We start from the raw sequence: 19,523 nt of genomic DNA, 5'->3' as shown, positions 1-19,523 counted from the left end.
GTGTTGGAAGTCAGGTTCTGTTCTCACTGCATGACTCACCTTTGTGTCATAACTCAACAAGGATTATGCTGTGCCTGCAGGGTTTCCATGGAATACTTTGCATAGACTTATCAACATTCCGTCATACAGGTGGACCACTGCAATACTGTCATGGTTTAGTGGTTTAGTGGTTCAGTACTTTGGCTATAGTGCACAGTATCCTGTGTTCGATGCCCATCACTGATTTATATTTTCATACTGAGCAGACCACACTGCTTAAGGGCCTGTTAAGCAAATATGAGCATGTTGGCTTTTGTTCAGCTATGCCCTACTTAGTCCAGGCTTGTCCGACATTGCTCAATATTCACCAACATTGCTGGACGTTGCCCAATATTACTGAACATTGACCACAGTTGTGCTAGTTGCTGAGTGCGATTTTGTTTGCATATACTACAAGGTGGTAATTGCTGTTTAGCACTGCTTTATATTGCTTAACACATGGCATTCATGCCTTAGGTGGTGCTGCAGGGCTGCCTATGTCGGATGCACATACTACACTCCCTGCACATGTTTGGAAGCAGGTAGTGTCAACTTAGGCATCCCTTTTACTTTATGTGTGAGTTGGAGAGGGGTATCATTTCCAGAGTTTCTACTGAGCCAGTGTATGTGCTATGTGCTGCCTCTTTGCCAAGGCCAAAGTATACTGGGCATGCCTCCTTCTGCCTACTGGGGCAGGCTCAGGTTGTTCCTCCTCCGAGTCACGCTCTGCCTGTAATGGCCTTGGCAATGGTGGGGGGCTGTTTGGCCCAGGCCTATGCTGGTCCTGCTGCAGCTGTTTTCGCAGGATCATATTATGTAGCATAGCACATACCATGACAATTTGGGAACATGTAGTTGGTGAGTACTGCAAGGCTCCACCAGATGTGTCCAGGTACCAGAACCATGACTTGAGCAGCCCAAACACACACTCTATTACATTACGTGTTTGTGGGTGTGCCTCATTATGGCATTCCTGTTCAGGTGTGTGTGCGTTTCTGTTTCCAGTGCATAGCCAGTATCCCCCACTAGGTGACCATGTGGGATGTCCGCATTGGCAAATGTCTGGTACAGCTGCGTCAGATGCCAGATATGGGAATCATGGTAGCTTCCAGGGCAGCCTGCACACACATTCAGTATTATGCCCTGGACATCACACATGACCTGGCAGTTGATGGAGGGGAAGCCCCTGCGGTTGAAGTAGACCCTACCCCACTCACCGGCTGGTGCTTTGATGCATATGTGCGTGCAGTCTGTTGCTCCCACTACCTCAGGGTATTCCGCTATTTGCTGGAAGAGATGCACATTGCTGGCCAACACCTCACGGGAATTGGGGAAATATACATGATCACCGACATGTGCTGACATGGCATCCAGGAACTGGTGTAGTACCCTGGATGCTGATGCCTGTGATATCCCCATCATATCACCAGTTGGTCTGTGGAAGGTACCTGTTGCTAATATTCTTAGGCCAACACATACCTTGGTTTTCACTGGGATGGGTTCCCCTCTGTTGGTTCTGTGTGTGAGGCGTGGCCTGCACAGTTCAACAATTTGCTGCAGGAGGTCTCTGTCCACTTTATAGTGCTCCACTATCTCCAGCTCATGTAGCCCCTGGTAGGTTACCCTGGGCCTGTACACTCTTCTCCATCTCCTCACTGTGGGTTGTCCAGCAGCATTTCCATTGTCACTACCCTCAGCATGTTGCATATGTCTCCTTATAACAACAATGGCAGCCCCTAACATATCTTTGTTTCAGTTTTCACTTCTATTAGCTTACTGCAGTGTCTCTTGTGAGAAACATGATGAACTGTTGTTTGCAGAGTTTTAAGTGCTAGGCTGGACTGGGCTAGTGTACTGCCTGTGTAATTGCCTGATTTTGATAGTTTTCACCTGCTAGCTCTGCTAGTACTCCCTGGTAGATTCCTACTATTTGTTGTGCTTCCTTTTTCCTTTCTGTTTCCTCAGGGGGGAGAGCTGCACACACAAGCGCAAACACAAGCACAGCAACTAAGATGCGCGCACACATGCTTACACGGACTAAAACTTGCTTATTCGGGTTAAAACGCGCACACACCAGCGCAAATGCGCTTACAACTCTTTAAACAGCCTTATACATGCTTACTCCAGCTTAAATGTGCACACTCATGCTTACACGCACGCACTCTGTCTTACTCGGGTTTACAGGGGCACACAAACACGCATGCACGCTCAGCAATAAACTTTGGTGTTATCCATGGTATACACCTTCCATTTCTTGGCTTAACCTAGCCTACCTGTTGACACACCTCTTTCAATGATGTCTAAATGACAGCAGACACATGCCACTCTGCTCCAATGAGCTTCACTTCTCTCATACATACCCCCCTCATGATGTCACCTATCTTGTACTCTGTTACTCCCCATATCCTACTCCTACACTCCACTGACTGTGCTCATTTGCTATGTAAACTAGCGATTCACTATCCTAACACTCATTTACATAGGATTGCCTACTAATGCTTGGTTACATGTCTTAGACTGAGCTTCCCCCCTTAGCAACCTCTATTCGGTGGCCATCTTGTCTTCAGCCTGCCATTCCCTTGCATTGTACATTACCACTTTCAATAAAATCTACATTTGTGGGTTTTAATTTGTAGTATTCTGGTTTTTAGAGCACAGCCCGTTTGCGCGGTGCTATGCTTAAACATCAGAAATCGGCGAAAAAAAAATTATTTTAATTTAGCATCAGTGAACATTTCCAATGGCCGTATATTTGGCCATTGGCATGCTTCCTGCACTGGATGCAACCTTTATTTGGAGCTGTCATGGCTCCGTTTTGCTATTTGCAGAATGGTACTCAGTTGTCAACTGAGTTTATTTCTGCAAATAACACTGCTCTTACTCGGATAGGTTCGGGTTTCCTGAATCACAAATCTACCTCATTTGTATGCCTTTCACCTGCAATTGAGGTGATTTGCATGTCCCAGCCCTGTCCGTGTAAGAGCAGTTTTAGGAGCACTCTTACGCGCCCCTACAGACTGTTCTTGGATCGCTCGTCAGACATGATGGCTGCATGGAGTCTTACTCTACTCTTAGACTCCGTGCAAGCCATCATGAATCCAGCCCAATACTTTTATTTTATTATTTATTAATGACACTACAAGTTATTTCATCAGTATTAGGATATTATTATCATAAAATGATCCTTTAATAAACATATACTAAATTATAAGCCCACATCCTATTTCAGCTGAGTTGGGAATAATAATGAATATTATAAATGAAATCAACAACAGAAGTAAATAATTCAATGTTAATTAAACTAAAGTTATTTTGCTTTTTCACCTAAATACTTGGTCCAAGTTAAAGTTAGGATAGTGGAAGCAGGAAAAATAATTAAACTAATGTGTGAATGCAATGACCCTCCACTGGACCGGTAATCAAGAAGCCTCAATCCCCACCACTGGAAACAGTGGGGGGTGTTCACTGAGAGGATAACAGGTACACACACACACACAGTATTTCCAGATGCAGCTTTTTGCATCAAGTACAATGGTTTCTTCCTCTTCTTCAGATCCCCAATAAGACTCCCCAGTGGCACAGCTATAGAGTTGAGATCTCACCTGAGTGACCAAGCCAAGACCACCATCACCCTCTCTGTCCAACCAGTGCTTTATGTCCCTGCCCAAATAGCTGACACACACACTCTTTGAGGTTTGATTTACACACAGACACACACACACACACACACACACACACACACACACAGACACACACACACACACACACACACACACACACACACACACACACACACACACCTGGGAGTGGCTGGCACAAGTTTGCTAGCTGTGCTCGCTTCTACCTAGAATTTAAGGTAGTTTTCACAGGCACCAATCACTCCTAGACAGATACTTTAAGGCCCTTAACAAAGGGTGACAAATTTTACTGTGTAACATTAATATTAATACAAATGGTAATTTGACCAAGAGCAAGGCTATTAGGAGTGGCCCACACAGTGTCACCAAATAAATATGCAAGTACTCTCAAAAATTAAATATCTCTACACAGATCAGCCACGAAGAAAGGTTTATATATATTTAATAATAAATAATAAAAGAACAAGACAATACTAAGTATACATTCATAGTGGCATGAGAGTTTAAAACCACAGGAAATATTTAAAATAACATTGCAGTACAGGCTCACACTAATAAAGATAAACAACATCTAAGCTAAGCTTCTCTATAGTCTGACAGTATCTAACAGAATTATATTATTCCCTAGTAACTTACTATTAGAACAAGGCAGATTTGGTGAGTGGATCTTGTTGTTGTCAGGTCCAAGGTATAATGCAGAATGCTCTGTCTCACTAAAAGACTTCTCAAATAAATATCTAAAATATTACTGCTGGGAAAGCTTGCAGAATGACAACATTTCTTGTCATCTGACTTCTAGTTCTCAGGTAAACCCCCCCCATTGCTTAAGCTGGCAGTATTTAGCATCTACCTGTAAAAATATACAGACAAGGGCTTTTGCTCAGGTCTTTGACAGATTCTGTAAGTCATAAAACAGTTGGATTCCTTCATGCTTCAAAAGCAGCAATTAGTTCACTACAAAGACAATACAGAACGCTTCCTAGTACAGACTGTGCGTCTCTAGCTGCATTGAAAACTTGAGATAGCCTATAAAGTAATTAAATTCAGATTTTTTTTTAAAGTTTGCTGGACTGAGGTTAACTCTCCAGTTTCTTCTGTTAAGCATTTACATTTAACAGTTAAAATAGTGCAGCCACATTTCTGTTTTCTTCCAGTAGGGCAAACTGTGTATACATTTTAAACATAGCACTTTATAAATACCTTTTCAACGCAAACATCTGTACAGAGCAGTTTGATATACATATGACATACAGTTCTAATACATTTATAACACAAGCATCTTGTATAAATCATTTTAATATTCACCAATGATATATATTTACTTATTTATTACATTTGTTTACGGGGAAATTTCAACTGGACACAGGTCCTTTTCCAGTGGAGGCCTGGGGAGAAAAGTTCCACATTTACAAAATTCCAACTAGCTGTTGCGGCAGTATCTCCTTTTGTCACACTTCTTTTCCCCTTCAAAGACTCAAACTAGTTTTTCAAATGACCGTTGAGAAGCATTGCTTGAGAGTGATGAACCTATCTGGGAATACATTATCCCATTCCCTGTCTTAAGGTTCCAGCTGCCTTGGCATTCCTGACCCCTATTACAGTGTTGCACTGTCATTTATTATGCCTGCAACACTAGGCTCCACCATAGTAACTTTGGATTTTGTTGGCTGGCTCCCTGTAGCCATAGATCCCCCTCAGACTCCCCCTGCCTTCTACTGCAAATACTTAGCACCAGGGCCTCCCTATCATGGTAAGGTTTCATCATAATGACATGATACAGTTTGTGCTGCTGCCTCCTGCCTTAAGCAGTTTTACCATGTAGTTAACATCACTGACCTTCCTCATCACTTTGAAGGGCCCCTCCCAAGCTGCCTGCAGCTTGTTGTGTCAGACAGGAAGGAGAATCATAACCTGTTGGCCCATAGTATTCTCTCTGGCTCGAGCATTCCTGTCATACCAGACCTTTCTCATTGTTGGGCTTCTGCCAGGTTCTCCTTGGCCCAGGCCATGAGTTGTCTGAGTCTTGTCCTGAGGTTTAGGACATATACCACAACAGACTCTTTGTGGGATTTCCACTCACCATCCCACTCATCATAAATCAAATCTAGAGGTCCCCTCACCCTATGTCTATATAGCAACTCAAAAGGTGAGAAACCTGTGGATTCCTGGTGCACCTCTCTGTAAACAAACAACAGATGGGGCAAATATTTGACCTACTCCCTCTTAAACTGGTCTCCAAATGTCTGTAGCATGGTTTTTAGTGTAGAGTTTAACCTTTTTACAAGACCATTAGTTTGAGGGTGGTAAGGGGTGGTCTTTATGTATTTCACCCTACAGGGCTCCCACCGACAAGCCAGCAGGTTTGACATGAAATTGGCCCCTCTGTTAGTATTTCTTTTTGGAAACCTACCCTGTTGAAAATCTCTAACACAACATTTGCCACCTTTTCTGCCTCAACAGAGGACAGAGCCACCGCCTCAGGGTATCTGGTAGCATAATCTATTACCACTAGGATATACGTCTTCCCTGTGGAACTTGGAGTAGTCAGAGGCCCCATAATATTCATAGCTGCCCTCTGAAACAGCTCCTCAATCACAGACAAAGGCATCAAGGAAGTTTTCCTCTTGTCTCCTGCCTTGCCTACTTTTTGGCACTGCTCACAGCTCCTGCAGTACCCTGTTACATCCCTGGAAAATCCCAGGCCAATAAAGGTTCTGCATAATACGTCTCTTGGTACTCTTTATGCCCATATGACCTGCAAAGGGAATATCAAGGGCTATGGCAAGAAGTGCTGGATGGTAGGTTCTGAGCACTACCAACTGCTGTATTACCTCACCTTCTAGCATTCCCTCAGGGGTCCACTCTCTGGTATCCTCTGACAACGGTGGCTCACTGTCAGCCTGGCTGCTACTATTCACCTCTGCCCTTGCAGTCACTCTATCCAAGGGAACATCAGTACCCACAAGCAGCTGTTGTGCACCTTCAGTCTCACTGCTATGGGATAGCTCCCTTCCCTGAAGTAGCCACCTCACCAGTCCTGGCTTCAAGTATGTAGTCTGTTTGCCCCCCCAGGCTGCCAGACCCACATGCCTGTTTCCAAGCCTGACTGTGTGCCACTGAATGCACATAATGTACTGTATTAACAAAATCATTCCCTATCAGGACATCTGCAGGGATATCTTGAAGCACACTTTCTTGCTTGCTTCCTTTTCCACCCTCCCAGTCAAGATGAGCCCTAGCCAAAGATATTTGGAATGGAGTCTCTCCTAAAGCTCTGACTGCAATAGACTGTCCAAGCAAGTACTGCTCCTGTTTAACCATTGCAGGCTTCACAATGGTTAGCCCAAAGGCCATGTATTTCTTAGCAGTGGCCTGTTTCCCATCTACTAAGATAGGCTATAACATCTTGTATTAGGTTTGTACCCTTGTTGTCTCCAGAAAACTTACTGCTGGCATTCTGTCATTCCTACTTGCTGGCTCCCCTACCTTTTGTTCCCCACCTTGCCTCTGTTGCCATCTATATGCTACATGGCGCCACTGATTATATTTAAAACATTTAACCCTTGATTCTGGCCATGTACCTGAACTAGTGGCTTCCCCTGTTACTGGTGGACTCTGTTGGGGCATTTTAGGCTACCCACCATGGGTTCTCTTAGACCCATGTTCAGCACTGGGTATCCCTTTCCTGTGCAGTGATTGTTAGGTATAGGTCTCCTTTTTTCCCAACACATCTGTGGTGTTGTATTCTCTGTCTACCAACCAGATTCTCATGTCCTCAGGCAAAGTGCTAAGGACTTGTTTCCTCACCAAAATGTCTGCCAGCTTTTCAAAAGGGGTGGCCTGAAACCCATTCACCCACATATAAAAATAAGTACTTAACTCAGCAATATAATCACACACACATTCAACTACCTTGTGTCTATACTCACAAAACTTTTTTTTTTCTATAAGCCTCGGGTGTTAGCTTAAAACACTATAATAAACAATTTTTAACTGTATTATAATTTAAGTAATCAGAATCAGACAATTTAGAAACCGCAGTTACAGCTTTACCATGGAATAAGGATGTCAGGAACTGTACCCAGAGCCCTTGTCAACATTATTTACTTATTTATTTTTATTTATTTATTTCCAGTTTGATGACCAGGGAAGTTCACCGGGCCAAGCAGAGCCCATTTTCAGTGGAGGCCCAGGGATTAAAGCTCCAAAAGCAGTTAACAGAATATAACATAAGTAAAGTGCGGAATACACAGTATACAAAAACATAAATATACAATTTAAAATACAAATACAAACTCAGGGAGCATACGCTTAAAAAAAACACAAATGTTAAAATATAGATAAAGTCAAAAGTAATACAGATAATATAATTAAAAGTGCAATTCATATTGTGTTTGTACAAGTTTAGTGTTTGTTCTAACAATAATGTTAGTGACCAGAGGTGATAGTAGATGAGATTGAAGGGAGGTTTGAAAAAGATGACAATGCAATTTAGGTGGGAAGGGAGCAGGAACAGTCCCAGTCTGAGGTAAGGTAAGACTGGAGCAGAGATTTGAAATTAGACTGGTTATGAGTATAGCAGAAGGGGGGGGGTTCCATAGTTTAACTAAGGAGTGTGATAGAACTAATTGGCCAGGTGGGCGAAGGGGTTTATAGATTTTAAGGAGGTTTTGGTTTTCAGATCTAAGAATACGACTAGGAAAGTAAGGGATTAAGATAGATGAAAGAGAAGGGCAGATGGAGGGTTGGAATATAAGTTTGTGAGCAGTGGTGAGTTGTATGAATTTCAGGAAATTAGGACGCTCAAGCCAGTTTAGGAAGAGGAGGGAATGGCAGTGATGGGTAGAGTATTTGGGCCAGTAGCAAATTTACAGGCTTTGTTATAGCAGGCTTCCAGTTTGTTTTTTAGGCTAAGTTGGAGATGAGTAAGTAGAGGGGCACAGCACATAAGAGATGGGAGCAGGTAGGAAGAGGCTAGAGTACGTCTGGTAGAAGTGGTTAGATAGCGATTTTGTCTGTACAGCAGACCTCATTTTTGGTGTTTTTTTAATGCTATTTTGGATGTGGATATCAAATGTCAGCCATTTGATCTATACAATATGGGCATTTAGGTGAGTTTTAGAGTTGAATTTATATAGAGTGAGACGTCGTGTGTTATTAAATATCATAAATATCATCAACTGAGTAAATAATAACTTTTGAGAGATACTGATTTTTTAGGTAATTATTAATTGCTTTCAATATTTTACTATCTTCAATCTTCTTCCTCCTCCTTCCAGTATTTGGATAGTATTTTCTTTTTAATTTTAAAATTACTATTACTAAAATAACTTATTGATAGATCCTTTAACTGTCTCATTTAATTAAATACTTTGTAGGAGATCTCTCTTAACATGTCTTGTATTGAGATATGAAGGAAGGGGATATTATGAAATGGTTGAAAAATCATCATATATTGTAAAGAGATTTAGTAGTTTAAACAGACTTTGTAACTGATAATATATACCTGATATGTTCCATATTTAAAAGGTAATGCCTTACAATTAATACCAGTCCAGCAAACATGTTTATAATTCAGAAATCAACCACTTGTGACCATTTAGAGACTGACCTGTGTCAAGTTAACTACTCTCTTAATTCTCTTAGCATTTTATTATTAAATAATTACAAAAAAAAAACTCTAAAAAACCCCACCCCTGTTTTTTTCATCAGTTTATCATAGGATATAGTTGTTTGAAGAATTTCCTAGAAATTGACTTTGAGTAACTCTAAAATATATATATAATATTCTGGGATTCATGTTAATTATTAATTGAGCTTTTATTGGTTATTGGTAATTTCAAATTATTTTTCTTTTTTAAATCATCACACAATATATGCTCCCAAATTCAACATACATCACACTAAAAGTCTCTGTGAAAAAAAAAAAAAATATACCCATATTTTTTTTTTTTCTTTTTTACCTGACCTACTAATGGTAAAAGGTGTAGGCATCTTTAAATGAAATAACTTGGTTTTTCTAAATTATTTTGTAATTAGATATTTTTTGCAAAGTTTCCACTGCTTTTAATAAATATTTAAATCATCCATAAAAGCAGCATAGAAATTTTCGCACCATATATTATTGGGCATTATGATAGATATATATTTTGATATGTGTAAGTAATGGTTCTAATGAATAATATAGGAGATAACGGACATCCTGACGGGTACCATTCTAATTTGTATTCTTTTTTGAGATTTTTATTAATAACTAGATTTGTATAGGGATTATTATATAGTTTTTTTAATGTTAAAATAAAGTCTTGAGGTATATTAAAATATGATAAAATATCAAACAAAAATTCAATTAACTCTATCAAAAGCTTTTATCAATTATGAGTGCATAAGCATTAAAATTTCTATGAGTGGCATAAGAAATTAGTGTATGAAGTGATAACGATATATCTAGTTTGTCTGCCATTTATAAAACCAGCTTGTTCCTCTGATATTATCAGGTTAATTACCTTCTTCAATCTATTAGCTAAAATCGATGTCATAATTTTCATGTCTATATTCAAAAGTGAAATAGGTCTATAGTTATCCGGATTTTGCAAATCAGCATTCTCTTTCGGTATAAGAATAGTTTTCGGTCATTAATTTTATTATTAATTATATAGTTAAATACATGTGGAAGTTTTTTCCCCAATGTATCACTAAAAGTTTTGTAGAATTCCGTAGTCAAACCATCCGGTCCTATAAGGCTTCAAATTCTTAATTGTATCTGTTATCTCCTCTGAGGAAATTGGTTTGACTAAATTCATATGAAACTCATTACCAATTTTCGGAAAGATAATCTTCTGCAGAAAGTCATTATTATTCTTATTTATAACTAATTCCTAATGTTCACCATAGATTTGAGAAAATATTAATTCAAAGGCATTCATAATGTCTACAGTATTGGTGTATGTTTTATTGTTAAAATGTATTTCAGAAATTTGAGAAGGTATTTTCGATTGATTAATGATACGCGCTAGTGCTTTTGAAGGGGTCTGTATATGATTAGCGTATTTTACCAGCATTTTCTGTTCATAGAATGATAATTTACTATTTTGTAGTAAAAAAAGGTCCTTCTGACACTTTAATAACTCCGTTTCAGTTTGTGTACTATCATTCCCAATTAAATCCTGATCCAGTAATTTAATTTTAGTGTCTCTCGATTGTATTTTCTTATAATAAGTAGCCTTTTGAAGAAAAAAATCCTCTTATTTGTGCTTTGGTCGTTGCCCATTCTCTGTCAGACGGATGTCGGTGTTTAGAAACATTAGCTAATAGCTGATTAAAGGTCTCTTGAACTTCTTTTATTATATCTTCTTTATTTAATAAATATGGATTTAATGACCAATTATAACCTCTAAGACGTATATTATGTCTAGTGTCCTTATTGAAAGTTAATGTGATCCTAGAATGATCCGACAAATGTCGAGCTTGTATGGATACACAGGGATCAAAATACATTAATACGTCTGAAATTAGAAAAAAATCGATCCTGGACCACATTTTATGACAACTTGAATAAAATGTAAAGTTATTTGCATTTATTTGATTATTTGTATATTTAAATGGATCATATAGTTTAAAATCTGTTTTAAGTTCCTGTAGTGCTATCACTGCTTGGTTATTAAAGGATCTGTGTGGGATATCAAATTTTAAATGTTCATCAATGGTGACTCCAAGTAGTTTGGTCTGGTACAGTATCAATTAGTGTGTTATTGTGGCATTTTATTTTAAAGGAGCTTTTGTCTATGGTGAAATTTCTCGAAGGAAAGAATATCATGATTTTTGTCTGTTAGCACTGAGAGCGAGATGGTTGTTTAGCATCCAGGTTTCAGTACTGGAGAAGGCTGTTTGGGTTTTTTGAAGGGTTCAGTGGGAGAGTTTGCTGTGCAGATGATTGTGGAATCATCCGCACACTAGATCAGTGTAGCATTATCTATGGATTTGTGAAAGTTATTAATGAAAATATTGCAAAGTACTTGGCCAACATTATACTGTTTACAACCCTTTTTAAATATATGAATAAAACTATCAACATTTTCACCCTCTATAAATTGTGGAATAAATGTACTGACCTTTATTGTTTCTGGGGTTCAGTTACTCCCCTTCCCATTACCACCATGACCCTGTGAAGAGTCAGCATTTCCTTTTCATGTTGCCTCTGCCTCTCATTTTCTTCATCTCCCAAATGCCCCAGCCTCTCTGCTGATTCTGCTTTGACCTCTAAACACTGCAGTCTCTCTGATGATTCTATTTCTAAATGTTTGGCCACTAGTTCAAGTCTCTTTAACTCCAGATGGATTTTTAAGTCCTCTGAGGAAAAGTTGAACTGTCCATTTTCTGAGAGCTGTACATTGCCAAGACCAGTCTGGCTGTCTTTCTGGTTGCTGGTCTATGATGCAGCTGTGATTAAGGCTGCAATAATTTCTCTTTTAGTCAGGTTTACATACACCAGTCCTTTGGCTTGGCACATCGCAGCCACCTTGCTTTGGTCAGCTTGCCATTATCCTCTGATGACATCCTTGCCTGTTCTCCTTGACTAACTAAGCTAATAAAAATAATAAAAAAATTGTGATATGAAACTCTGAGTGTCTACTGTGTGGCTGCTTGAGAGTACAGACACCTTCTTTAGTGACCACTATTTACCGGCTACAGGAGTTCAATATCCACACCACTGAAACCCAGTATGTGATCTGGTGATCACTCCGCTGCCAACCAAATGTGATGGCTCTCCACTAGACCAGTAATCAAAGAGCCTCATTCCTCACTAGTGGCAACAGCCAGTGCTTCATGTCCCTGCCCAAGTACCTGACACACACACTGTCTGAGGTTTGATTTATACACACACACCCCATACTGCTGGGATAGCTTGCAGAATGACATCATTTCTTGTCATCTGACTTATAGTTCACAGGTAAAACCCCATTGTTGAGGCTGAAAGTGTTTAGCATCTACCTGTAAAAATATACAGACAAGGACTTTCACTTAGATCTTTGGCAGATGCTGGAAGTCATAAAACAATTGCATTCCTCCATGCTTCAAAAGTAGCAATCACTTCACTCTAAAGACAATACAGAAAGCTTCCTAGAACAGACTGCATGTCTCTAGCTTTATTGAAAACTTGTCAGATAGCCTCTTTATTGAGTAGCCTATAAAGTAATTTAATTTCAGATATTTTTCTAAAGTTTGCTGGACTGAGATTAACCCTCCAGTTTCCTCTGTTAAGCATATACATTTAAACAGTTACAATAGTGCAGGTACATTTCTGTTCTCTTCCAGTAGGGCACACTGTGTATACATTTTAAACACAACACCTTATATATACCTTTACAACAGAAACGTCTGTACAGAGCAGTTTGATATACACATGACATACAGTTCTAATACATTTGTAACATAAGCATCTTGTATAAATCATTCAATATTTACCAGTGTCACATAATTATTTATAAAATTCCAGCTAGCTGTGCTGGCAGTATCTCCTTTTGTCACAGTGAGTAATACAATGAAGAAGAATGGGAAAGGGAAAAAAGGGGAAAAATAATTGATTCGTCATTGTATTATTATATAACAGACTTTTTATCACCTTATTTGATTAAATGGACATTTTATTGTTTTATTTCATTTCATTATTCTCTTTTTATAACATTTTATAATGTCTCCATGAGATGAACTATTTATTGCAGAGCTCTAGCAAACAGTTTTTTTTCTTGTATTGCTTAAAGGACATACTTGGACTGAACTATTAATCCTTTTACTCTGTTGATGCAAAAGACTTCTTAATATATATTATGCCATACCCTTTATTGTTTTTGAGAATTATAGAAGAAAAAATCTATAATCTAATTTCTTCTCCTTGATGTTCAATATAGTGTATGTCATTTATGACAAGTTAAAACAGCAGTGTTATTATACACAAGCCCATTTTACTAAACTGAGTGTCTATTGCCAATTTAATACTATTTGTTCAGAATATGATTGTTACATTCTGTGGCATTTCAAGTTCAGGCTTCTATTGTTTCTCTTGAACAACTTTGTCAGTTTGATGTCATGTATAAAGCATTAGTTACCTTGGTAACTACTTAAGTATTATATATGATCAAGATGGGTTACAAAAACTACAATTCAAGTTAAAGCAATTACATGACTTGTTATGCATATTTACTTACATAAGAAAATCATGCTTCCCCTTGATGTTCAATGTAGTACGACATTTATGACAAGTTAAGACAGTAGTGTTATTATACACAAGCCCATGTTATTAAAACCTGCCTTTAATATCTAAATTCAGCAGACTGTTTCATCTTCTATGATGATTATATATTATATATTTAGATTTACTAAAATCATACATTACGTAACTATTGTGTGTGATTTTTTTTTTTGGGCTGTTGCTTAGTTATTTGAGAGACCACAGCTGTAATGCTTATTGTCCCGGCCCCCCTTTGAACAAACCACTCTAAACACACAAAGCCACTTGACGACTTTTATGTAACTATTTCCTTTAGCTCCCTGCATTTAACACCAAAATACATTTTAAATATAAAATTGTGCTTATTATTTATTTATTTATTTTATCAAGAATCAACTTAATGAGCTAAACGAAGTGTTGGGAGACCATCAATATGTGTACATGTGGTTTAAAACAGCCCGTTTATTATATATATATATATATATATATATATATATATATATATATATATATATATATATATATATATATATTTTTTTTTTTTTTTAAACCAAAAACATTGTTGCCAAGAGTCATCTCAGAGACTCCTCAGAGCCTTTAAGCATTATTGCCACTCTGTCTCCATTACCATAGCAACCTGGGAGCGTCTGTTTCTGTTAGTGTGTCTGTGTACTGTATACCAGAGGCTTGCAATGCACCTGAAGCAAAGCTTCACTTCACTGTAACTTCAAGCCTAAATTCCCTCCTTTTCAGCAAGGCAGCAGCCAGGAAAAGAATGGAGAGCAAACAGATCAAAAAAAAAAAAAAAACAACAAGCCGCCACAACAAGAGATGACACATTCTCTTCCAAAATATCCAAAATCACAGTTTTATCCACACCCTTATCCTGGATCCATTCTAAAACACCAAATGTCTCTTCCTAATACATAAGCATCAGTAAACCTCAATCACAAGCCACAACCCACAGCTTCCCGGATATGAAAACGACAACATACAACAGCTGCCAGACACAGCTGCATCCATACACACCATGTCAGGCTTAATCAAACAGCACTTGTAGCTATGATACCTGCCATAATTGATATTAACTATGTTTAGACAGAATAATAATGACATTTGTACTAGCTGCCAGACACGTCTGCTTCCATGCACACCATATCAGGATTGATCAAACAGCACTCGAGGCTATGATACCTGCCATAATTGATATTAACTATATTTAGACAGAATAATGATGACATTTGTACTAAGAGCTTGCTACTATTATTTAACCAGGATATACATGACATTTCTAAATCATACTTTAACTGAAGAAGGCATAAGTCTCCATGACAGCATTTTTTTTCAAAACAGCCTACTGTTACTGCTATTATATATGATGTTAATCTGTTACATTTGAGTCTGAACTCTGATGAATGGTACCTTGTTGAATTAGCTAATTAATTACTTAAATTATTATAAGTGAAAATCAATGAAAAATTAACAAAATAAGTATTCACTGAGTTCAAGTAGGGGAATAGAAACTTCTATGTTTGTATTATATGTTGCTTTGTTTGGCTTATATATAATGTAAATAGTAACCCATCTTATAGGTTCATAGGTTCATAGGTTCATACTAGGCTATCTGCCCTAGGGCATTTATAAGCCTAGCCAGAGTGTGTTTGGCTTTCGCCACCCATTTTAAATTAATTTTGCTAAGCCCTTTTTCGAGGTTAGTATACTGTGCCTCTGTCTAACAGTGACACAGAAGTGATACCAGGGTAAACCCTACGATCCCCATCCACTCATCAAGATTCCTCTTGAAGAGAGTCAATGAGGGACTCTGCCTAACCTGGACTGGAATTTTATTCCAGAGTGAAGGGAGCCTCTGGGTTATGAATCTGTCCCTCCAACATGTCCTATTTATTTCAGTGCTGAGGTTCAAGTCTCTCGAGCGCATAGCTCGATGGGATTTGGATTCTCTGAGGTGCAGCATGTCCATTAATTCTGGGTTGGACATGGCTTTATACATCAGGCACAGATCACCTCTGAGCAGGCGGTATGCCACTGAGTAGAGCTGGAGTTTCTTTAACCGGGCAGCATATGGCATCTGTTTGAGCCCTTTGATCCTCTTGGTGAGGTACTTTTGGGGTCTTTCCAGTTGCTGCAGGTGTCTGGTAAGGTACATCCCAAAAGGGGCATTGTACTCAATTATGGGCCTGATGAGGGATGAATAAAGAGGCACAATGACCTCCCCTGATCTAGATGTGAATCCCTTCATGATTAGGTGGGCTATATAAAATGTTTTTCTAACCACTTTAGCCAAGTGGTTGTCAAATGAGAGATTGCTATCAACTTGGGTCCCCAGGTCCCTAATTACAGCTTACGTACTTAATGGATTACCACCTATGTGGTAATTTGTGGGCACTATTTTTTTGCCTTAATTTTGTAAAGAATTATTGGACTCTGAACATTCTGAATAAATCATTACTGTTTCTCAGTTATTTAAGAAACCCTCCTTTTTTAAAATAAAAACAGATGACAAGTGATGTACCATATCAGTTGATACTTTGAGAGATGTAGTTGTAAGAGTTATTTTTTTGGGACAGCTATCTTGGAATCAGTTTTTTCTTTCTTCTTTCTAGCATCAGTCCAAGGATTTGTTTCTTTTATTCTTTTAAGTGTAGGGGCCATCCATTCCATTTCTTCTGAGCTAGCCACTATGCTGTTGTTTTTGATGAATATAGTAGCTTCTTCTAAGTCATTAAGGGTTCTCATTGGCAAAAAGTATTTTATCTTGGCTGGAAAGGCCAGCTGTGCTTTAATATCGCTTTGTTTCAACAGTTTTATTATTGGCCAGACTTTTTTCCTTTGTTTTAGTATTCTGGAAGAATAATCATTGTCAAACCTTATCAGGCTTTGATTGTATTTTAAGGGTGATTTTCTCCAAGCAGATTTTAATATTAGTTCCTTGTCCATAAATGAAAGAAATGTTATAACTATGGATTTAGGTGGAGTAATTGTTGAGTTAGAAGCAGGTTTCCTCAGTGCTCTATGCGCTCTTTCAATTCCAAATGAAAGTCTCTCTCTCAAGTCTAAAAATTCAGGAATCCAGGTTGTGAAGAATGAAATAATGTTTTCACCTTCAGTGTTTTCAAGCAGACCAAAGATCCTTGTTGTTTCTCCTTTTCCTGTTTTCTAAGATATCTATTTTGTTAAGCAGCCATGTATTCTGTTTAAGCAGAAAATCTTTTTGTAATTCTTCCTCTTTGAGTCTCCCTTCAATGTCATTTAGAGAAGTCTCTTTATTTGTTATATTTGTATGGTGTTGCTGTAATAGTTCCTTAAGAGTATCAGTCTATTTCTGAGAATTTAATTTGAGGTTTTCTAAGTCATTTTTAAAGCCATCCATCCTCAAAGATAGTTTCTGTAAGGTCGATGTCTTCAACTGCAGTTCTTTTTTGAAAGCAGCATCTGGATGAGAATTCCTTGAGTTGTTCATATTCAATGACTCAATATATCTCCAAGTTACTTGACAGGAACATTTTTGTAAATCTCCACCAAAATTGATATTTATGTAGCTCAGTAGTTTATCTATAGATTTCTGACATTTTAAACTTGAAAATAATAACATTTTCTTATATTATTATACTAGTTTATGGAGCTCTCAAACTTCACTGCTCTCAGTTGGCCATCTAGGCTCCGCCGCTCCAATACAGCTAGTTTTGACATTTTGGCATAGTACAGGGTCATTATAAGATTTAGATTATTGTTGATTGACAGTCATCAGTCCGTTATGGCATTATGACTTCGATCTGAGAGGATTGATAAGTGGTCTCACAGATATGACATTTATGTACAGACACCATCTTGTCTCATATGGCCAGTAATAATGGATTAAAATAATCTAGTGAAGGCTAATTTATGCAGGGGATTACAATAAGTATTGCTGAGAGCTCTTATAGAAGCCTCTAAATCAAAATCATATTTCTCTAGAAACATAAATAATGGGTTTTAGTTATCTTGTCATGATTCTAGATGGCAAATGTAAAATTCTGATAACTGACTACAAGTCAAAAGTTTGGCATCAGAGTTATCAACAGGTAATGAAGATAACCATCCTAAGATGTGTTATAATTTTTAATTAATAGCTATGCTGATTATCTGGGAGGGGCAAAAGAGCTGAATAGATCAGTGGCTGTACACAACCAAAGCTAGCATCTAGTCATTTTTCAAATAATCTGGTATAATTTCATTCATGACATTGGGCATTAACCACTGAAGACAATATTCTTGTCAAAAGATATTTACAGTGGAACATATGTGTGTCTGTTACCAGTTTTCCCACTTCAGCTTCATACAAGCCTCAGACTAGTTTCCTGTTTTGTTACTCTTTAGCCTGTTAGCACTTTCACAGTTACTTCACCTCCAAGTTCTCATTTTCAGCTACCATCCATCTCTTGCAAACATTTCAACATTCACAGAACAGAAACAGGAGCTTCTGCACATTTTGAAAAAGTACCTGGATATTTTTGTTGGCCTGGATAGCAAATTCACCTGACATAATCCCGCATACACACTTCTGAGCTGCATCGTAGCCATCAATGTGCCACTGAGCTAAGGGCTAAAATAAAACCAATCCATAAATGTGCAGTCAAGGGCTTGGGAGGGGAATGCATTGCTGAAGAATATACAAGAGATTCAGGTAATCTCTGCATGATGCTAGTAAAAGGACTAAAGCAATAATCTACATTAGATGATAGAAAGCTCAAAATCTTTACATTTCTGAGTAGCTCTTCCAAAACAATTAGATTATAGTGTACAAAATAATGCACAACCATGTCGGACGTTTCCAATGGTCTGGACAATCCTGCTTATTTTCAAGAAGTCTTAGAAACTTTCTTATGTGTCTTAACTTAGAAATGTTGCTTTGTTTACTCTGATGATATCATCAGTTCTTCATAACTAGCTATCATATCTATCATATTATAGGTATCATAGCTATCACATCATATATCTAGATATCATAACCTAGCCTGTGTCATTAACAGAACATGCTGGAGAGACAGATATATCTCCCAGAGACTGCTGCTTCTCTGGAGTAGACTTCCTACTCATGTAAAACAGAGCTCCTCACTGACCTTATTCAAACACAGCCTAGATAATTGCATGGGAGACAGCAAATTCACCTCTGGGGTGGCACCCATGTCTCTCATGGACAGGGGTTGCTGGTGTTGATCACAGACCCTCTCTGTTCATAACTTCCTTATGCAAATACCCAAAAAGAACAAATAGCGATATTTGGGATTTACATGGCTAGGCTTGTAAGTGCTCTAGGGACGCTAGCCTAGTAACCACCTAGGAACCTCTTAACCTATATCTGTACAAGTTATCCTCCAGTATATCAAAGAAATGACAATAAATCTTCAATGAGCCACCAATAACCTTTGTCTGAGAAAGATGTTGTTTTATAAAGCTTCATCTCAGTTAAACATAAAGCATGTAATCAAACTTGTTTGATATCTTACCAGAAAAAGACCACTTTTTTGCAGCAAAATCTAATCAAACCTAGAAACCTTAGAGATCTTAACAGGTTTCCTATATGTGTGTTGTTACTGAAGAAGAAAACATATTTATGTAGAAAACGAACTGGTGGCTGT

This window comes from Protopterus annectens, chromosome 13.part0, assembly GCF_019279795.1.
Source record: "Protopterus annectens isolate FY-2018-M chromosome 13.part0, PAN1.0, whole genome shotgun sequence".
Classification (NCBI taxonomy): domain Eukaryota; kingdom Metazoa; phylum Chordata; order Ceratodontiformes; family Protopteridae; genus Protopterus; species Protopterus annectens.
The sequence above is the reverse complement of the archived record's forward strand: the minus strand, read 5'-3'. Positions refer to the sequence as shown.